The 22873-nt window shown below is 55.5% G+C and overlaps 1 pseudogene; it reads right to left on the reverse strand.

Moving 5' to 3' along the window:
• Window positions 1-1795: 1795 nt before the first annotated feature.
• Window positions 1796-22873, reverse strand: part of LOC139240256 (Golgi phosphoprotein 3-like) — a 37473-nt pseudogene continuing 16395 nt past the window's right edge.

Here is a 22873-nt window from a genome sequence, read left to right on the forward strand (position 1 = left end):
CGCGGCGTCCCAGATGGTTCTACGAGGCTAATCCTTTCCCCCCCCCCCCCCACTACCCCCTTCAAGATGGCAAGGACGACCGACCCGCGGTCTGCGCAGGCAGAGCGCGAGGCCGCAGCAAGCCTGGGGCAGAGGAGGGTGGGATGGCGGGGGGGGCGAGGGGTCCCGGTCCCACCCCCGGTTGGAATTGGAATCCGATAAACACCCCACCCCCCCCCCCCTCCCCCCCCAAACCGCCTTCTACCAAAGCGTTAGGACTGGATCAGACTGGGCTGCGATTCCTCCCCCAGTCGAATAGCTCCCCCCCCTCTCTCCCGGCCGGCTCATCACGCTGCCCGGGTTCGTGGAGGGAAGAGGGTCCATTGGGACGGAAGAGAGCAGCCCCAGAACCCTCCCCCATTACCCCCCCCCCAACCCCCCCACACAGACCCGACCCCAGCCAGGGGCTTTCAGCAGAGGAAAGGACGATGGGAATGGGATTTAAAGCATTCGGTGCGCAGCCGGGATCACGCGGCTGACCGCCCGGAAACAAAAACATGCTTCCTACAGAAAAGGTGCAGACGTGGGACTTTCACTGTTGGGGGGGGGGGGGGGGGATTGTAAATGAGAAACGCGTTGATTTCTTTTGAGTGGCTCAACTTGAAAACTTGTTTCGAGATGGTTTTGAGGTGCCACAGAGCGGGGAAAACAGGCCCATCGACACCAGCAACATCAGAAAGGTGTTTAAATCAAACACTGGGAAGGAAAGAGGCCGGGGTGCAGGGGGAGGGAGAAGTGGAGGGATGGGGCAGGTTGAGGGGGGAGGGAGAGGGAGAGAGAGAGAAAGAGAGAGAGGGGGGGAGAGAGAGAGAAGAGAGAGAGAGAGAGAGAGAGAGAGAGAGAGAGAGAGAGGGGGGGAGGGAAGAGAGAGAGAGAGAGAGAGAGGGGGGAGGGAAGAGAGAGAGAGAGAGAGAGAGAGGGGGGGAGAGAGAGGGGGGGGGAGAGAGAGAGGGGGGAGAGAGAGAGAGAGGGGGGGGGAGAGAGAGAGGGGGGGGGAAGAGAGAGAGGGGGGGGAGAGAGAGAGGGGGGGGAAGAGAGAGGGGGGGAGAGAGAGAGGGGGGGGAGAGAGAGAGGGGGGGAGAGAGAGAGGGGGGGGGAGAGAGAGAGGGGGGGGAGAGAGAGAGGGGGGGAGAGAGAGAGGGGGGGGAGAGAGAGAGGGGGGGGGAGAGAGAGGGGGGGGAGAGAGAGGGGGGGGGAGAGAGGGGGGGGGGAGAGAGAGGGGGGAGAGAGAGGGGGGAGAGAGAGGGGGGGGGGAGAGAGGGGGGGGGGAGAGAGAGGGGGGGGAGAGAGAGGGGGGGGGAGAGAGAGGGGGGGGAGAGAGAGGGGGGGGAGAGAGAGGGGGGGGAGAGAGAGGGGGGGAGAGAGGGGGGAGAGAGAGGGGGGGAGAGAGAGGGGGGGAGAGAGAGGGGGGGAGAGAGGGGGGTGAGAGAGGGGGGGGAGAGAGGGGGGGGAGAGAGGGGGGGGGAAGAGAGGGGGGGAGAGAGGGGGGGGGGCGAGAGGGGGGGGAGAGAGGGGGGGGAGAGAGGGGGGGGAGAGAGGGGGGGGAGAGAGGGGGGGAGAGAGGGGGGGGAGAGAGGGGGGGAGAGAGGGGGGGGGAGAGAGGGGGGGGGAGAGGGGGGGGGGAGAGGGGGGGGGAGAGAGGGGGGGAAGAGAGGGGGGGAAGAGAGGGGGGGGAAGAGAGGGGGGGGAGGAGAGGGGGGGAAGAGAGGGGGGGGAGAGAGGGGGGGGAGAGAGGGGGGGGAAGAGGAGAGGGGGAGAGAGAGAGGGGGGAGAGAGAGAGAGAGGGGGAGAGAGAGGAGATTGAGGAGGAGGGAGGGAGGGACAAGTGGGAAGAGGTTGAGGGAGGGGAGGACGAGGAGGAGGTAACTGAGCATCTTAAGCCAAGGCGAGCGATCTCCCTCAGCAGGCCTACGATTCCTTCACCAGGATCAGGGAGGCAGACTCGGCCCGGTGAACGCGGGGGTGGGGTGGGCGCGACCTGCCAATGAGCCTGGTGCCAGCGGGCAAGGGCCTGTGAACCGCCCACCGCCGGCCTAACCCACCGTGGGGCAGGCAGCGTGAGGAGGAAGAGGGCGATTCCCGATCCGGTGCCCCCTCTCCCTCACCCGGGAGTTCCCCACGCCCCCCCCACTCCGCCGAGGAAGCGGTAACTGCCCTCGCGCGACCCCACCCACCCTGGGGGTCGGGAAATTGAATCAGCCGGCCCTCTCCCTCGTAGGGCAGGGTGGGGAAAGAGAACGTGTGTGTGTGTGGGGGGGGGGGGGCGGGGGGCAAAATAAAATGGACACCCACTCAAGAGATGCCCCACTTTAAAAAAAAAACTGGATTTAAAAGAAATTGTGCCTCGCAAACACCAACGATTATCATAAGCGTTAGGTTTAGGATTTGCTTTTTAAGTGTAAGAGTTTAACAATTATCCCTTCCCTCCCTCAAAGAGCCATAACTGCCTGGGGAGGGGGGGGGGGTGGGTGGGGAGCAGGAATGGGCCCAATTTACCGCAGCCGCAGTACTCGATTCTTGCCACGAGTGGGGGGGGGGGCGCTACGTGCGCAACGCTGCCACCTGGAGGCCGGCACAGAGCACTGCAGCCGCGCGAGCCAATACAGCCGCAGTGAGCTCAACCGCCACCGGCCCACAATTAACAGCAAGAAAAGGCAGCTCGCTCACTCCTCTTCCCGGCCTCCAGGTGGCGGCGTTGCTCATGTAGCGCACCCCCCCCCCTTCCCACACACCCCACCTCCGCACCGTGATACCATACCCCAGGGTCAATGCCCAAGCGGGCGGGGGGGGAAAGAAGAGAGATGGAATGATAGAGAGAGGGACAGGAGTGAAAGACTGACATGTATTAATTAGACCCCGCCCCCCCCCTACCCCCACTCTCCATCCGTTGGTCGACAACTGCCCCTGCGCCTGTTACTTGGTGAAGGCGGCCATGACGGCCCAGATCATCTCGTTGGCGTTGGGCTTGGCGCACTCCACGTCCGGGTTGAGGTCCAGCAACTCGCGCGAGCGGGCGGTGGCGAGCTCGTACTGCTCGTCGAGCAGGGGCACGAAGGCGTTCTCCAAAACGTCCGCACTGTGGGCCAGCAGCACCAGGGCCAGCAGCCGGCGGTCCATGCGCTGGGTGTCCTTGGCCCACTTGTCCAGAAGGCGTCCTGCAGCTTCTTGATCAGCCGCTGCTTGAGGGTGTCGTTGGTCACCGGGTGGGTCGTCATGTCGAAGAGCAGGAAGTTCTGCTTCTCCGTGGTCAGCACCCCCTTCTCCACCAGGCTCTTGGCCAGTCGCTCCCGCACGTTGCGGATCTGGTAGTTCAGTTTCAGCGGGTTCCACGTCTCGCCTGGATCGGGGGGGGGGGGAAAAGAAGAGGAAAAAATACACAAAGCGGGTCAAATAAACGCCAGCAGTAGCAGCAGGAGTCGGCCATTCGGCCCCTCGAGCCTGCTCAGTCTTCAGCGCTCCTTAAGAACCCCGGTCATTTCCAACTTTCACCAGTTCTGACGAAGGGTCGTCGACCCGAAGCGTTAGATTTTTCTCTCCGCGGATGCTGCCTGACCCACTGAGATTTCCTCTCGGGCGGACGTAAAAGATCCCACGGCCACGATTGGAAGAAGAGCGGGGGGTGGAGGGGGGGGGGGGGGGGAGTTTTTCCCCGGTGTCCTGGGGCCAATATTTATTCCTCAACCATCACCACCGACACAGATGATCCGGGTCATGGTCACATTGCTGTGTGTGGGAGCTTGCTGTGCGCAAATTGGTCACCGGTTTCCCACAGTGACCGCACTCCGAACCGGCACTTCATTGGCTGTAAAGGCGCTTTGGGACTTGCGGTGGCCGTGAAAGGCGCTATAGGAATGCAAGTCTTTATGCCACAGCCAGTCTCACTCGCCTGAGCAGCGGTAACATAGAGGGAGACACAATTCGATCGGGATCCGCTCCTATACTGCAGGGAATACACGGGAGGACGGGGAAATCCGGCTGTTCAAGCCACCGCCAGCCCCCCCCCCCCCACCCCGCCGTGACATGCCGGTTTCCGCCCCCGGTGCTCGGCGCCAACTTCCCGTACCCGTGAGCAGCTCGATCCAGTTCTGGACGGTCTCGGCCGGTTCGGTGGCTTTGATGTGCTTCAGGGCTTCATCCAGGAGAACGTCGCCGGTCGGGGCATCGGACTTGAAGAGAACCTGGAACAACAAGAGGTCGGGAGTGGAGGGGGGAGAAAAAACAAATCATTTTCATCCTCGATCCAACGCACTCCTGGCTGGCCTCCCACATTCTACCCGACGTTAACTGGAGGTGATCCAAAACTCGCCTGCCCCCGTGTGTTAACTCGCACCGAGTCCCGCTCACCCATCACCCCCTGTGCTCACTGCCCCCGTGTGTTAACTCGCACCGAGTCCCGCTCACCCATCACCCCCTGTGCTCGCTGCCCCCGTGTCCTAACTCGCACCGAGTCCCGCTTACCTATCACCCCCTGTGCTCGCTGCCCCCGTGTCCTAACTCGCACCGAGTCCCGCTCACCCATCACCCCCTGTGCTCGCTGCCCCCGTGTCCTAACTCGCACCGAGTCCCGCTTACCTATCACCCCCTGTGCTCGCTGCCCCCGTGTCCTAACTCGCACCCAGTCCTGCTCACCCATCACCCAGTGCTCGCTGCCCCGTGTCCTAACTCGCACCCAGTCCCGCTCACCCATCACCCCCTGTGCCCCGAGTCCCGCTCACCCATCACCCCGTGCTCGCTGCCCCATGTCCTAACTCGCACCGAGTCCCGCTCACCCATCACCCCGTGCTCGCTGCCCCATGTCCTAACTCGCACCGAGTCCCGCTCACCCATCACCCCCTGTGCTCGCTGCCCCGTATCCTAACTCGCACCCAGTCCCGCTCACCCATCACCCCGTGCTCGCTGCCCCATGTCCTAACTCGCACCGAGTCCCGCTCACCCATCACCCCCTGTGCTCGCTGCCCCCGTGTGTTAACGCGCACCGAGTCCCGCTCACCCATCACCCCCTGTGCTCGCTGCCCCGTGTCCTAACTCGCACCGAGTCCCGCTCACCCATCACCCCCTGTGCTCGCTGCCCCGTGTCCTAACTCGCTCCGGGTCCCACTCACCCATCACCCACTGTGCTCGCTGACCCCGTGTCCTAACTCGCACCGAGTCCCGCTCACCCATCACCCCCTGTGCTGGCTGCCCCCGTGTGTTAACGCGCTCCGAGTCCCGCTCACCCATCACCCCCTGTGCTCGCTGCCCCAGTGTCCTAACTCGCTCCGAGTCCCGCTCACCCATCACCCCTGTGCTCGCTGCCCCCGTGTCCTAACTCGCTCCGAGTCCCGCTCACCCATCACCCCGTGCTCGCTGCCCCCGTGTCCTAACTCGCTCCGAGTCCCGCTCACCCATCACCCCGTGCTCGCTGCCCCCGTGTGTTAACGCGCACCGAGTCCCGCTCACCCATCACCCCCTGTGCTCGCTGCCCCCGTGTGTTAACGCGCACCGAGTCCCGCTCACCCATCACTCCCTGCCCCCGTGTCCTAACTCGCACCCAGTCCCGCTCACCCATCACCCGCTGTGCTCGCTGCCCCGTGTCCTAACTCGCTCCGGCTCCCTCTCACCCATCACCCCCTGTGCTCGCTGCCCTGTGTCCTAACTCGCACCGAGTCCCGCTCACCCATCACCCCCTGTGCTCGCTGCCCCCGTGTCCTAACTCGCACCGAGTCCCGCTCACCCATCACCCCCTGTGCTCGCTGCCCCCGTGTGTTAACGCGCACCGAGTCCCGCTCACCCATCACCCCCTGTGCTCGCTGCCCCCGTGTGTTAACGCGCACCGAGTCCCGCTCACCCATCACCCCCTGTGCTCGCTGCCCCCGTGTGTTAACACGTACCCAGTCCCACTCACCCATCACCCCCTGTGCTCGCTGACCCCGTGTCCTAACTCGCACCGAGTCCCGCTCACCCATCACCCCCTGTGCTCGCTGCCCCCGTGTGTTAACACGCACCGAGTCCCGCTCACCCATCACCCCCTGTGCTCGCTGACCTACACCGATCCCCGGTTAAGCAATGCTTTGATTTCAAAAGTCTCATCCTGGTTTATAAATCCCTCCATGGCCTTTGCCCCCACCTTATCTCTAATCTCCTCCAGCCTCTCAACCCCCCCAGAGAAGTCTGCGCTCCTCAAATTCTGCCCTCTTGAGCATCCCTGATTATAAAATCGCTCAACCTGATCAGATCAGCCATGATCTTATTAAATGGCGGAGCAGGCTCGAGAGGCCAAATGGTCGACTCCTGCTCCTATTTCTTATGTTCTTATGTAACCATTGGTGGCCGTGTCTTCTGTTGCCTGGGCACCAAGCTCTGGAACTCCCTCCCTAAACCTCTCCGACTTTCTCCTCCTTTAAGACACTCCTTAAAACCGACCTCTTTGACCAAGTGTTTGGTCACCTGCCGGAATTTCTTCTTATGCAGCTCAGTGTCAACTTTATCTGTCTTGTCTTATAACACGCCTTGGGATGTTTCACTATGACGCTATAAAAGCAGGGAAGTCTTGCTACAGCTATACAGGGTATTGGTGAGGCCACACCTGGAGTACTGCGTGCAGTTTTGGTTTCCATATTTACGAAAGGATATACTTGCTTTGGAAGCAGTTCAGAAAAGGTTCACTCGGTTGATTCCGGCGATGAGGGGGTTGACTTATGAGGAAAGGTGGAGAAGGTTGGGCCTCTACTCATTGGAATTCAGAAGAATGAGTGGTGATCTTATCGAAACGTATAAGATTATGAGGGGGTCTTGACAAGGTGGATGCAGAGAGGATGTTTCCACTGATGGGGGAGACTAGAACTAGGGGGCATGGTCTTAGAATAAGGGGCCGCCGATTTAAAACTGAGATGAGGAGGAATTTATTCTCAGAGGGTTGTAAATCTGTGGAATTCACTGCCTCAGAGAGCTGTGGAAGCCGGGACATTGAATAAATTTAAGACAGAAATAGACAGTTTCTTAAAACGATAAGGGGATAAGGGGACGGGCAGGGAAGTGGAGCTGAGTCCATGATCGGATCAGCCATGATCTTATTAAATGGCAGAGCAGGCTCGAGGGGCCGAATGGCCGACTCCTGCTCCTATTTCTTATGTTCTTATATAAATACAAGTAGTTATTGATCTATTCAGGTAAACGTCCAAGCGGATGGCGCGGTTGTTAAACACGCTCCCCGCGCGGTTCTGAAACGCGAGGTTGTGACTGCACCATTGCAGTTCCCACTGACGTGCGCTGCTCCCAAGCCAGGGCTGGAGTTGGCCTCAGTACCCTCCCCAAGGATGAGGGTGGGGGGGAATCATCCAGGCCCCCCCCCCCGATTGCTACCCAGTAATTGCTTTTGCCCCAATCTTTGTTTTGCTCTCTAATATTTATTAAAAAGTCAGAAAAAAAGCAGGTTCTCGTTTCCCACTAGTGAGAATTCTGCATTGTGATTGGACAGCCGGTTGACATCACAGCAGCTCTCGCACTACGGGATTCCCCACTATTCTACACTTTGTTTTTTTACAATGAATTAGTTCTCGGGATTTGGGCGTCGCTGGCAAGGCCGATATTTATTGCCCTCCCCTAATTACCCTTGAGAAGGTGGTGGTGAGCCACCTTCTTGAACTGTAGGGGGCAGTGAAGAGTCAACCACATTGTCGTGGGTCGGACATATCGGCCAGACCGAGTACGGGCAGCAGATTTCCTTCCCCACAAAGGACATTAGTGAACCACATGGGTTTTTTTTTACGACAATCCAACATTTTCATGGTTACCATTACTGATACTAGCTTTTTAATTCCAGATTTATTTAATTAAATGAATTTAAATTCTCCAGCTGCCGTGGTGGGATTTGAACTCGGGTCTTCGGATCATTAGCCCAGGCCCCTGGATTGCCAGTCCATCACCATCATCATCGGCAGTCCCTCGGAATTGAGGAAGACTTGCTTCCACTCTTAAAGTGAGTTCTCGGGTGGCTGAACAGTCCAATACGAGAGCCACAGTCCCTGTCACAGGTGGGACAGACAGTGGTTGAGGGAAGGGGAGGGTGGGACTGGTTTGCCGCACGCTCCTTCCGCTGCCTGCGCTTGGTTTCTGCACGCTCTCGGCGACGAGACTCGAGGTGCTCAGCGCCCTCCCGGATGCACTTCCTCCACTTAGGGCGGTCTGGTCTTTGGCCAGGGACTCCCAGGTGTCGGTGGGGATGTTGCACTTTATCAGGGAGGCTTTGAGGGTGTCCCTTGTAACGTTTCCTCTGCCCACCTGGGGCTCGTTTGCCGTGAAGGAGTTCCGAGTAGAGCGCTCGCTTTGGGAGTCTCGTGTCGGGGCATGCGGACAATGTGGCCCTGCCCAGCGGAGCTGGTCGAGTGTGGTCAGTGCTTCGATGCTCGACCACACTCGATCAACATAACCACTATGCTGTGGTACCCCTACTGCTGGAAGGGCCCCCCCAGGTGAGGACAGGCATCGTACCTAGTTCCAATGGCTGGGTGACCAGACAGCACTCCTTGCGTGCGCTCACCTGATGGAAAGGATACAGAATCGGCAGGGTTCCTGCTCCTCATTTCTGCCTAGTGACCTCCCTTCCTGCTCCCCCCCCTACCCAGTGCAAAATGGGGACATCAGGATCGGGCTCAGCTGTGATGCACTCCACAGTTGAGCAGCCAGAAAGCACTCTCGGCCCCCAACGTGAAGAATGGCCAAGGCATCTTCAGCAGCAGCTCCGAAACCCACGACCTCTGCCTGCCTAGAAGGGCAAGGGCAGCAGGCGCATGGAACACCACCACCTCCACGTTCCCCTCAGAGTCACACGCCATCCGGACTTGGAAACATATCGGCCGTTCCTTCATCGTCGCTGGGTCACCAATCCTGGAACTCCCTCCCCAACAGCACTGTGGGAGCACCTTCACCACACGGGACTGCCGCGGTTCAAGGCGGCGGCTCACCAGCCACCTTCTCGCGGGGCAATTAGGGGGACGGGCAATAAATGCTGGGCCTGGCCAGCGACGCCCACATCCCGGGAACAAACAAACAAAATGGCCACACTTGGGTGAGGCACTGCAGCACTGCCCCCCTCAGTGTTGGGTTTGTAATGAGCTCTTCTCTCCCCGAAAACACAGCTCGGGTTCTTCCCCTCCTTCCCCCAATCCCCCACCTCCCTCCGCATCACGCCCCCTCCCCCCTCCCCTCCCCTCCGCCCTCTCACCCCCACCATGCTGCCCCACGTACTCCGCCCGCACAGACCCACCTTGCGATTGAGCAAGCTCTTCCGGCGCATGGTGGCGGGCTCCAGCTGTATCCGCCCCCTCAGTGCCAGCTCCACCAGGATGCATCCCCGCAGCCCGGCAGAGATGCAGTCGTTCCAGAACGAGGTGTAGCCCTGCAAGGGGGTGCAGAGGGAGTGTGGAGTCAGTCGCACAAACTAGCAAACGCGCGCGAGACACACCGCTCCCTTTAACTAACGTACTGATGGAATGGGAGAAGGATTACACCATTTTATACGGCCTCTGGTTTAAACTCGGATTCCAAATAAGAGACAAAAAAGTCTCCGCAGACTGGTGTGAGAATATAGAAGGATTCATTCCACAGTACAATAGCTAAAGCCACTTGAACAGAGTGAACATAAATAACCGACGACAGGCTTCCGAAGGCCATGAATGGCCTGTCTGACTCCAACCTTGGGAGGATAACGACAGGAGAGATGAGCTTATACTTCAGAAAGTATAAACAGCAAAGACATGGGGAGAGGAGGGTTTCGCCCAAGGGTTGAGACAAGGAACTCGACGAGTCATTGGGCACCCTGGTTTGGCAACAGCCCTTACAGGTTAAAATGGCCCTGTCCATCATGGTACCCCAGGCTCATCCCTAAAAAGTGAATTTAAAAAAAAAAAGCTATCTAAAAGGAGCTTTGCAGGGCAAACAGTGCAGAGAAGAACTGTCCATGTCACCAGCTATCTGTCCGATCGGGACTAGTACCAACTACTTGTCATGGTCGTACGTCTACCAAGTCTTTCCTGATTGTGTGTTGCGTTTGACTATATAATATGCCTTATAACCCCTGATGGGTAATCGGTGTGTGACCAGTGATCCAAATCTTACACCGCAGCAGTAAAGAAGTACGGGCTCACCTGTGCACGCCCTCAACCAAAAACAGAAGTCGTAATCCTCGTAGGTCATCATTCATTCCAACAAATTAATTAACATGCCCAGCATTGTGCTTGACTAGACTGGTGGGGGTAGGGGGGTTTCTGCTCGAGACGACATAGAAAATAGGTGCAGTAGGCCATTCGGCCCTTCAAGCCTGTACCACCATTCAATATGATCATGGCTGATCATTCCCTCAGTACCCCATTCCTGCTTTCTCTCCATACTCCTTGATCCTTTTAGCCGTAAGGGCCACATCTAACTCCCTTTTGAATATATCCAACGAACTGGCCTCAACAACTCTCTGTGGTAGAGAATTCCACAGGTTCACAATTCTCTGAGTGAAGAAGTTTCTCCTCATCTCGGTCCTAAATGGCTGACCCCTTATCCGTAGACTGTGACCCCTGGTTCTGGACTGCCCCCAACATCAGGAACATTCTTCCTGCATCTAACCTGTCCAATCCCGTCAGAATTGTAAATGTTTCTATGAGATCCCCTCTCATTCTTCTAAACTCCAGTGAATATAAGCCTAGTCGATCCAATCTTCCCTCATATGTCAGTCTTGCCATCCCGGGAATCAGTCTGGTGAACCTTCGCTGCACTCCCTCAATAGCAAGAATGTCCTTCCTCAGATTAGGAGACCAAAACTGCACACAATATTCCAGGTGAGGTCTCACCAAGGCCCTGCACAGCTGCAGCAAGACCTCCCTGCTCCTGTACTCAAATCCTCTCGCTATGAAGGCCAGCATGCCATTTGCTTTCTTTACTGCCCGCTGTACCTGCATGCCTACCTTCAATGACTGATGTACCATGACACCAAATCATAGAACGATACTGCACAGGAGGCCGCCATTCGGCCCATCATGGCTGCTCTTTGAAAGAGCGATCCCATTAGTCACCAACACCCGCCCCCACACCCCCAGCCCCGCTCTTAACCCACAGCCCTGCAAATTTTTCTCCTTAAAATATTTCCCCAACACCCTTTTGAAAGATATTATTGAATCTGCTTGCACCATCCTTTCAGGCAGTGCGCTCCAGGTCACAGCACACTGCATAATGAGAGTCATTCAGAGTCAGTTCACTGGAATTTGAGGTAATGCACTTGCAAAGAGTATTTTGAACTACTTCCACCACATATCTGCAGCATAAATCAGCCGATTCCCACCTCCTTAACATCGCCCGTCTCCGCCCCCCGCCTCAGCTCATCCGCTGCTGAAGCCCTCATCCGTGCCCTCGTTACCTCCAGACTTGACTATTCCAACGCGCTCCTGGCTGGCCTCCCTCATTCTACCCGACGTAAACTAGAAGTGATCCAAAACTCGGCTGCCATGTGTCCTAATTCGCAACGAGTCCCACTCACCCATCACCCGCTGTGCTCGCTGCCCCGTGTCCTAACTTGAACCTAGTCCCGCTCACCCATCACTCCCTGTGCTCACTGCCCCGTGTCCTAACTCGCACCGAGTCCCGCTCACCCATCACCCGCTGTGCTTGCTGCCCCGTGTCCTAACTTGAACTGAGTCCCGCTCACCCATCACCCCCTGTGCTCACTGCCCCGTGTCCTAACTCGCACCGAGTCCCGCTCACCCATCACCCCCTGTGCTCGCTGACCCCGTGTCCTAACTCACACCGAGTCCCGCTCACCCATCACCCCCTGTGCTCACTGCCCCGTGTCCTAACTCGCACCGAGTCCCGCTCACCCATCACCCCCTGTGCTCACTGCCCCGTGTCCTAACTCGCACTGAGTCCCGCTCACCCATCACCCCGTGCTCACTGCCCCGTGTCCTAACTCGCACCGAGTCCCGCTCACCCATCACCCCCTGTGCTCACTGCCCCGTGTCCTAACTCGCACTGAGTCCCGCTCACCCATCACCCCCTGTGCTCACTGCCCCGTGTCCTAACTCGCACCGAGTCCCGCTCACCCATCACCCCCTGTGCTCACTGCCCCGTGTCCTAACTCGCACCGAGTCCCGCTCACCCATCACCCCCCGTGCTCACTGCCCCGTGTCCTAACTCGCACTGAGTCCCGCTCACCCATCACCCCCTGTGCTCACTGCCCCCGTGTCCTAACTCGCACCGAGTCCTGCTCGCCCATCACCCCCTGTGCTCACTGACCTACATTGGCTTCCGGTTAAGCAATACCGTGATTTCAAAATTCTCATTCTGGTTTTAAAATCTCTCCACCGCATCTTCCCTATTTCTGTAATCTCCAGCCCAGCCACCCCCCCAACCCCCTCCGAGATGTCTGTGCTCCTCTAATTCTGCCCTCCTGTGCATCCCTGATTGTAATCGCTCCACCATCGGTGGCCGTGCTTTCTGTTGCCTGGGCCTCAAGCTCTGGAACTCCCTCCCTAAACCCCTCTGCCTCTCTCTCCTCCTTAAAACCGTCCTCTTTGACCGAGCTTTTGGTCACCTGCCCTAATTTCTACTTATGCGGCTCGGTGTCAAATTTTTGATCTGATAATACTGCTGCGAAGCGCCTTGGGACGTTTCACCATGTTAAAGGTGCTATATAAATACAAGTTGTTGTTGTAGCAAAGAGATGACAACGGTAGAAGCATTTATGAAGCATCTTTCATGTCAGGACATCTCCAAAGTACTATGCATGTAATTAATGCGTTAGCTGTGTCTCGGTGGGTAGTTCGCTCTCTCGCCTCAGTCAGAAGGTTGTGGGTTCAAGTCCCACTCCAGAGATTTGAGCCCATAATCCAGGCCGACACTCCCAGTGCAGTGCCGAGCCGAGAGCGCGCACTTTGAGAGTAGTCACTGTTGTAATGTGGGAAACGCGGCAGCCAACTTGCGCACAGCAAGCTCCCACACACAGCAATGTGATAATGACCCGGATCGTCTGTTTTAGTGATGTTGGTCGAGGGATAAATATTGGCCTCAGGACACCGGGGAGAACTCCCCCTGCTCTTCTTCCAATAGCAGCCCCGGGATCTTTTACATCCACCCGATAGGGCAGACGGAGCCTCAGTTTAACGTCTCATCCGAAAGATGGCACCTCCGACAGTGCGGCGCTCCCTCAGTACTGCCCCTCCGACAGTGCGGCGCTCCCTCAGTACTGCCCCTCCGACAGTGCGGCGCTCCCTCAATACTGCCCCTCCGACAGTGCGGCGCTCCCTCAGTACTGCCCCTCCGACAGTGCGGCGCTCCCTCAGTACTGCCCCTCCGACAGTGCGGTGCTCCCTCAGTACTGCCCCTCCGACAGTGCGGTGCTCCCTCAGTACTGCCCCTCCGACAGTGCGGCGCTCCCTCAGTACCGCCCCTCCGACAGTGCGGTGCTCCCTCAGTACTGCCCCTCCGACAGCGCGGCGCTCCCTCGGTACCGCCCCCCCTCGGCACCTCTGCACTGGAGTGTCAGCCTAGATGTATGTGCTCAAGTTCCTGGAGTGAGGACGAAAGGAACAAAAGGATATTGTAACGTATTTGCTTTGTGGATTCTTTGCTCAAGAATTCAACGCAATACATTGCTATTAAGAACTAGTTGGTTTATCAGCAAAGGTTTAACAATCACGCTACAACATTACCAGTTCATCCACCAGGCTCACAACCACCTGCCCCATCGTGGATCCCCCGAACTCAACTGGCCGGGGTTTTATTGAGTCTTGTGAACATCACGTGACTGGCTAAGCCACTCCCAACTCAACAGTTCCAAAACTATGTGAGCATACTTACAGGTGTATACATTACAGGCTGCCCCGATGGGGCGAGCTGAAGGCGGGAGGAGGCTTATGTGGAGCAGAAATGCTGGGACGGAGCAGTTAGGCCGAATGGCCTCATTCTGTGCCATACGTTCAACGCTAAACTTAAAAATCGACGTAGGTTCCAACTGCACAAACATGCCGACGGGATTGGCTTGGAAACAGTCCCGTCTATAATCCCAGCATGTCCTTTAAGCAAACAAGAGGTTTACCCAGTCCCAGCACTTACAGGGAGAGCCAGAAGCTTGTTTGAGAACTGGCTCAAAGCATCGGGAGATCATAGAACAGTGCAGCACAGGAGACAGCCATTCGGCCCATCGAGTCTGCGCCAGTTCTTTCGAAGAGCTCTCGCTCTCCCCCACTCGTTCCCCATAACCCTGCCATTCTTTCTCCTTCAAGTACTTATCCAGTTCCCTTTTGAAGGCTCCTATTGAATCTGTAGCCACCAGCCTCTCAGGCAGTGCAGTCCAGATCCTAACCACTCGCTGCGTAAAAAGGTTTTTCATTGCATCGTATTTGGTTCCTTCGCCAATCACCTTAAATCTGCATCCTCTGGTTATCGCCCCTTCATGCCTTGGACTCAGTTTCCATCAGCAGGCCGGGGCCATCAGAGGGAGCAGCGTACGGCGACATACCACTGCAGGGGGGGGGAGGGGGGGGGCGGCTGCGAAGTCCGGTCGCCGATTGCAGTGCGGGCAGGCACAGCAGGAGGGGCGAAGGAGCGGCGAGAGATTGCAGAGGGACGTGATCGGGGCCCCGGGAGAGGCGCGAGTTCGGGGCCCAGGAGAGGCGAGGGCCCAGGGGCAGCCTGGGCCCAGCCCACACTGTGCGATGTGTGGGCGCATTAGGTCCGTGCAGCAGAGCAGGTCTCCAGTCGTCCTGGTTAACCCTTGCCACTGAACCAAGACCTCGCTCTGTCAAGCCCGTGTGGTGGCTGGTGTGCAACGGCCACCCCATGTTTAAAAAAATCCACCAACAGGCATCTTCCACCCTTCAGGATGTAGTTCGGGATCTGGAATATTAGGTCCTGCATTGAAACACCTGTGAACTCATTCTTTTTTGGCGTGGAAGCAAGTCATCCTCACTTTGAGGGTCTGCCTATGATTTACTCTAACCAAACCTGAAAATTGGCATGCAGGTACAACAGGCAGTGAAGGCGGCACATGGCATGTTGGCCTTCATAGCAAGAGGATTTGTGTATAGGAGCAGGGAGGTCTTACTGCAGTTGTACAGGGCCTTGGTGAGGCCTCACCTTGAATATTGTGTTCAGTTTTGGTCTCCTAATCTGAGGAAGGACGTTCTTGCTATTGAGGGAGTGCAGCGAAGGTTCACCAGACTGATTCCCGGGATAGCAGGACTGACATATGAAGAAAGACTGGATCGACTAGGCTTATATTCACTGGAATTTAGAAGGATGAGAGGGGATCGCATAGAAACATATAAAATTCTGACGGGATTGGACAGGTTAGAGGCAGGAAGAATGTTCCCGATGTTGGGGAAGTCCAGAACCAGGGGTCACAGTCTAAGGATAAGGGGTAAGCCATTTAGGACCGAGATGAGGAGAAACTTCTTCACTCAGAGTTGTGAACCTGTGGAATTCTCTACCACAGAAAGTTGTTGAGGCCAGTTCGTTGGATATATTCAAAAGGGAGTTAGATGTGGCCCTTACGGCTAAAGGGATCAAGGGGTATGGAGAGAAAGCAGGAATGGGGTACTGAAGTTGCATGATCAGCCATGATCATATTGAATGGTGGTGCAGACTCGAAGGGCCGAATGGCCTGCTCCTGCACCTATTTTTCTATGTTTCATGATTTTAAACTCCTCTACCAAATCACCTCTTGGCCTTCTCTGCTCCAAGGAGAAAACCTCTCAGTTGCTCCAGTCCCTCCGCGCAACTGCAATCCCACCATCCCTGAAACCATTCTCGTAAATCTCTTCTGTACCCTCTCCGAAGCCTTCATGTCCTTCCTAATGTGTGGTGCTCAGAAATGGACATAATTCGCCAGAGGCCGGACTAGTATTTTGTGATCGGGAGGCGAGTTCAGTCCATCACACAACGGAGGGGAGGGGGGGTGGGGAGGAGGGAGTTGTCCTAGGTTTTGGAGACCCAGGGTTGCACACCAGAGCTACCGTGAGATACCAATGAAGCAGGAATGGTTCCATTTGGGGGAAATTGGCAGCTCGCACAGGCTTTAACACGCAGCGTACAAGAGGGACAAAATAAATCGATTTTTTCCCCCCGACACGAGTATAAATTCTGTGATGGGGAGGGCGAGCATGGACTCTAGCTCAAAATAAGGAAGGGGTGCGGCGGGGGAACAGATAGTTTAGAATTAAAGTGGATATGGGAGGTGAATGTGTGGGAGAGACTGAGGGGCAGATAATGGTGAAACATTTTGCATTTATATAAAACTCTTCACGACCACCGGACGTCCCAAAGCGCTTTACAGCCACTTTCTTTTTGGAAGTGTAGTCACTGTTGTAATGTGGGAAACGTGGCAGCCAATCTGCACACAGCAAGCTCCCACAAACAGCAATGTGATAATGACCCAGATCATGTTTTTGTTTTTTTAAAAGTGACGCTGATTGAGGGATAAATATTGATCCCAGGACACCGGGGAGAACTCCCCCTGCTCTTCCAATAGTGGCCGCGGAATCTTTTACATCCATCTGAGGGGGCAGACGGGGCCTCGGTTTACCGCCTCATCTAAAAGACAGCACCTCCAACAGTGCGGCGCTCCCTCAGTACCGCCCCTCCAACAGCGCACGGCTCCCTCAGCACTGCCCCTCCAACAGTGCGGTGCTCCCTCAGCACTGCCCCTCCGACAGTGCGGCACTCCCTCAGTACTGCCCTTCCGACACTCCCTCAACACCGCCCCTCCGACAGTGCGGCGCTCCCTCAGTACCGCCCCTCCGACAGTGCGGCGCTCCCTCAGTACCGCCCCTCCGACAGTGCGGCGCTCCCTCAGTACCGCCCCTCCGACAGTGCGGCGCTCCCTCAGTACCGCCCCTCCGACAGTGCGGCGCTCCCTCAGTACCGCCCCTCCGACAGTGCGGCGCTCCCTCAGTACCGCCCCTCCGACAGTGCGGCGCTCCCTCAGTACCGCCCCTCCGACAGTGCGGCGCTCCCTCAGTACTGCCCTTCCGACACTCCCTCAACACCGCCCCTCCGACAGTGCGGCGCTCCCTCAGTACTGCCCCTCCGACAGTGCGGCGCTCCCTCAGTACCGCCCCTCCGACAGTGCGGCGCTCCCTCAGTACCGCCCCTCCGACAGTGCGGCGCTCCCTCAGTACCGCCCCTCCGACAGTGCGGCGCTCCCTCAGTACCGCCCCTCCGACAGTGCGGCGCTCCCTCAGTACCGCCCCTCCGACAGTGCGGCGCTCCCTCAGTACCGCCCCTCCGACAGTGCGGCGCTCCCTCAGTACTGCCCTTCCGACACTCCCTCAACACCGCCCCTCCGACAGTGCGGCGCTCCCTCAGTACCGCCCCTCCGACAGTGCGGCGCTCCCTCAGTACCGCCCCTCCGACAGTGCGGCGCTCCCTCAGTACCGCCCCTCCGACAGTGCGGCGCTCCCTCAGTACCGCCCCTCCGACAGTGCGGCGCTCCCTCAGTACCGCCCCTCCGACAGTGCGGCGCTCCCTCAGTACCGCCCCTCCGACAGTGCGGCGCTCCCTCAGTACCGCCCCTCCGACAGTGCGGCGCTCCCTCAGTAACGCCTGACAGCGCAGCGCGGCGCTTCCTCAGTACTGAAAGGCGCTATATAAATGCAAGACTTTCTGTCTTCTATCCTAGGAATCGATTTCGTAAACCTTGGTTTGCACCGCCCAAGGCAAGCACTCAGTTCTTGGCCGATGCATTTGGTGGCTAGGCGTGGCACCCCTCATTGCGAGTGGAACTGCACAAGAACCGGACCGGCTGGTTCAGCTCGTGGTGGGAGGCATGCACAACCCTTTAACGCCTCCGATTGTTAGTGGCTCGCGCAAAAAAAGGAACTCAGATTGATTATAAGGACAAGTGGAGGGATGCAGCCTCTCAGCCCTGTTGCACAACCAGAGTCATCCAGGGCGCAGAGACAGAAGGCTGGTCTCTCTTCGAGCACCAGCGACTGCGCGAGATGTGGCGGGGGTCTGGGTGGAAGGGGAAATATTATCGCTGGCTCTCGGCAAGAGCACCTCAGCCAGTCCCATTGCCCCGCCCTTTGCCTGTAGCCCTGCTAATTTTTTTCCTTTGTACTTATCCAACTCCCTTTTGAAAGCCACGATTGAGTCTGCCTCCACCACCCCCTTCAGGCAGCGCAACCCACTCGCTGCGTAAAAAGGTTTATCCGCATGTCGCCTTTGGTTCTTCTGCCGATCGCCTTAAATCCGTGTCCTCTGGTTCTCGACCCTTCCGCCAATGGGTACAGTTTCTCTCAGTCTACTCTGTCCGGACCCCTCCTGATTTTGCTCAATTAAATCTCCTGTCAACCTTCTCTGCTCCAAGGAGAACCAACCCCAGCTTCTCCAATCTCTCCATGTCACTGAAGTCCCTCATCCCCGGGACCATTCTTGTAAATCTTTTCTGCACCCTCTCCAAGGCCTTCACATCCTTCCTAAAGTGTGGTGCCTAGCATTGGACACGATACTCCAGTTGGGGCGGAACCAGTGTTTTATACAGGTTCATCATAACTTGCACACTTTTGTACTCTATGCCTCTATTTATTGAACCCAGGATCTTTTATTTAAAAACTTAACTTGCCCAGCCACCGTCAACAATTTGTCTACATCATCATCGTAGGCAGTCCCTCGAAACCGAGGAAGACTTGCTTCCACTCAAAGTGAGTTCTCAGGTGGCTGAACAGTCCAATACAGGAACCACAGTCCCTGTCACAGGTGGGACAGACAGTGGTTGAGGGAAAGGGGAGGGTGGGACTGGTTTGCCGCACGCTCCTTCCGCTGCCTGACTGACTGCGTTGCGGAATTGGAGCTGAGGGTGGATTCACTCTGGAGCATCCACGATGCTGAGAATGACGTGAGTAGCACGTGTAGCGAGTTGGTCGTACCGCAGGAGAGGGGTTCACAGCCAGATAGGGAATGGAAGACCAGCAGGAAGAGTAGTGCAAGGAAGGTAGTGCAGAGGTCCCCTGTGGTCATCCCCCTGCAAAACAGATATACTGCTTTGAGTGCTGTTGGGGGGATGACTCATCAGGGGAGGGCAGCAGCAGCCAAGTTCATGGCACCGTGGCTGGCTCTGTTGCACAGGAGAGCAGGAAAAAAAGTGGGAGAGCGATAGTGATAGGGGATTCAATTGTGAGGGTAATAAATAGGCGTTTCTGCGGCCGCAACCGAGACTCCAGGATGGTATGTTGCCTCCCTGGTGCAAGGGTCAAGGATGTCTCGGAGCGGGTGCAGGACATTCTAAAAAGGGAGGCAGAACAGCCAGTTGTCATGGTGCACAATGGTACCAACGACATAGGTAAAAAAAAGAGATGAGGTCCTACGAAACGAATTTAAGGAGCTAGGAGCTAAATTAAAAAGTAGGACCTCAAAAGTAGTAATCTCGGGATTGCTACCAGTGCCACGTGCAGATGAATACGTGGCTTGAGCAGTGGTGCAGCAGGGAGGGATTCAAATTCCTGGGGCATTGGAACCGGTTCTGGGGGAGGTGGGACCAGTACAAACCGGATGGTCTGCACCTGGGCAGGACCGGAACCAATGTCCTAGGGGGAGTGTTTGCTAGTGCTGTTGGGGAGGAGTTAAACTAATATGGCAGGGGGATGGGAACCAATGCAGGGAGACAGAGGGAAACAAAAAGGAGGCAAAAGCAAAAGACGGAAAGGAGATGAGGAAAAGTGGAGGGCAGAGAAACCCAAGGCAAAGAACAAAAAGGGCCACTGTACAGCAAAATTCTAAAAGGACAAAGGGTGTTAAAAAAAAACCAGCCTGAAGGCTTTGTGTCTTAATGCAAGGAGTATCCGCAATAAGGTGGATGAATTAACTGTGCAAATAGATGTTAACAAATATGATGTGATTGGGATTACGGAGACGTGGCTCCAGGATGATCAGGGCTGGGAACTCAACATCCAGGGGTATTCAACATTCAGGAAGGATAGAATAAAAGGAAAAGGAGGTGGGGTAGCATTGCTGGTTAAAGAGGAGATTAATGCAATAGTTAGGAAAGACATTAGCTTGGATGATGTGGAATCTATATGGGTAGAGCTGCAGAACACCAAAGGGCAAAAAACGTTAGTGGGAGTTGTGTACAGACCTCCAAACAGTCGTAATGATGTTGGGGAGGGCATCAAACAGGAAATTAGGGGTGCATGCAATAAAGGTGCAGCAGTTATAATGGGTGACTTTAATATGCACATAGATTGGGCTAAACAAACTGGAAGCAATACGGTGGAGGAGGATTTCCTGGAGTGCATAAGGGATGGTTTTCTAGACCAATATGTCGAGGAACCAACTAGGGGGGAGGCCATCTTAGACTGGGTGTTGTGTAATGAGAGAGGATTAATTAGCAATCTCATTGTGCGAGGCACATTGGGGAAGAGTGACCATAATATGGTGGAATTCTGCATTAGGATGGAGAATGAAACAGTTAATTCAGAGACCATGGTCCAGAACTTAAAGAAGGGTAACTTTGAAGGTATGAGGCATGAATTGGCTAGGATTGATTGGCGAATGATACTTAAGGGGTTGACAGTGGATGGGCAATGGCAGACATTTAGAGACCGCATGGATGAACTACAACAATTGTATATCACTGTCTGGCGTAAAAATAAAAAAGGGAAGGTGGCTCGACCGTGGCTATCTAGGGAAATCAGGGATAGTATTAAAGCCAAGGAAGTGGCATACAAATGGGCCAGAAATAGCAGCGAACCCGGGGATTGGGAGAAATTTAGAACTCAGCAGAGGAGGACAAAGGGTTTGATTAGGGCAGGGAAAATGGAGTACGAGAAGAAGCTTGCAGGGAACATTAAGGAGGATTGCAAAAGTTTCTATAGATATGTAAAGAGAAAAAGGTTAGTAAAGACAAACGTAGGTCCCCTGCAGTCAGAATCAGGGGAAGTCATAACGGGGAACAAAGAAATGGCAGACCAATTGAACAAGTACTTTGGTTCAGTATTCACTAAGGAGGACACAAACAACCTTCCGAATATAAAAGGGGTCAGAGGGTCTAGTAAGGAGGAGGAACTGAGGGAAATCCTTATTAGTCGGGAAATTATGTTGGGGAAATTGATGGGATTGAAGGCCGATAAATCCCCAGGGCCTGATGGACTGCATCCCAGAGTACTTAAGGAGGTGGCCTTGGAAATAGCGGATGCATTGACAGTCATTTTCCAACATTCCATTGACTCTGGATCAGTTCCTATCGAGTGGAGGGAAGCCAATGTAACCCCACTTTTTAAAAAAGGAGGGAGAAAACAGGGAATTATAGACCGGTCAGCCTGACCTTAGTAGTGGGTAAAATGATGGAATCAATTATTAAGGATGTCATAGCAGCACATTTGGAAAGAGGTGACACGATAGGTCCAAGTCAGCATGGATTTGTGAAAGGGAAATCATTCTTGAAAAATCTTCTGAAATTTTTTGAGGATGTTTCCAGTAGAGTGGACAAGGGAGAACCAGTTGCTGTGGTGTATTTGGACTTTCAGAAGGCTTTCGACAAGGTCCCACACAAGAGATTAATGTGCAAAGTTAAAGCACATGGGATTGGGGGTAGTGTGCTGACGTGGATTGAGAACTGGTTGTCAGACAGGAAGCAAAGAGTAGGAGTAAATGGGTACTTTTCAGAATGGCAGGCAGTGACTAGTGAAGTACCGCAAGGTTCTGTGCTGGGGCCCCAGCTGTTTACATTGTACATTAATGATTTAGACGAGGGGATTAAATGTAGTATCTCCAAATTTGCGGATGACACTAAGTTGGGTGGCAGTGCGAGCTGCGAGGAGGATGCTATGAGGCTGCAGAGTGACTTGGATAGGTTAGGTGAGTGGGCAAATGCGTGGCAGATGAAGTATAATGTGGATAAATGTGAGGTTATCCACTTTGGTGGTAAAAACAGAGAGACAGACTATTATCTGAATGGTGACAGATTAGGAAAAGGGGAGGTGCAACGAGACCTGGGTGTCATGGTACATCAGTCATTGAAGGTTGGCATGCAGGTACAGCAGGCGGTTAAGAAAGCAAATGGCATGTTGGCCTTCATAGCGAGGGGATGGGAGTACAGGGGCAGGGAGGTGTTGCTACAGTTGTACAGGGCCTTGGTGAGGCCACACCTGGAGTATTGTGTACAGTTTTGGTCTCCTAACTTGAGGAAGGACATTCTTGCTATTGAGGGAGTGCAGCGAAGATTCACCAGACTGATTCCCGGGATGGTGGGACTGACCTATCAAGAAAGACTGGATCAACTGGGCTTGTATTCATTGGAGTTCAGAAGAATGAGGGGACCTCATAGAAACGTTTAAAATTCTGACGGGTTTAGACAGGTTAGATGCAGGAAGAATGTTCCCAAAGTTGGGGAGGTCCAGAACCAGGGGTCACAGTCTAAGGATAAGGGGTAAGCCATTTAGGACCGAGATGAGGAGAAACTTCTTCACCCAGAGAGTGGTGAACCTGTGGAATTCTCTACCACAGAAAGTTGTTGAGGCCAATTCACTAAATATATTCAAAAGGGAGTTAGATGAAGTCCTTACTACTAGGGGGATCAAGGGGTATGGCGAGAAAGCAGGAAGGGGGTACTGAAGTTGCATGTTCAGCCATGAACTCATTGAATGGCGGTGCAGACTAGAAGGGCTGAATGGCCTACTCCTGCACCTATTTTCTGTTTCTATGCCTGCGCTCGGTTTCTGCACGCTCTCGGCGACGAGACTCGAAGTGCTCAGCGCCCTCCCGGATGCACTTCCTCCACTTAGGGCAGACTGGTTTTTGGCCCAGGGACTCCCAGGTGTCAGTGGGGATGTTGCATTTTATCAAGGAGGGTGTCCCTGTAACGTTTCCTCTGCCTACCTTG

This window comes from Pristiophorus japonicus, chromosome 30, assembly GCF_044704955.1.
Source record: "Pristiophorus japonicus isolate sPriJap1 chromosome 30, sPriJap1.hap1, whole genome shotgun sequence".
Taxonomy (NCBI): domain Eukaryota; kingdom Metazoa; phylum Chordata; class Chondrichthyes; family Pristiophoridae; genus Pristiophorus; species Pristiophorus japonicus.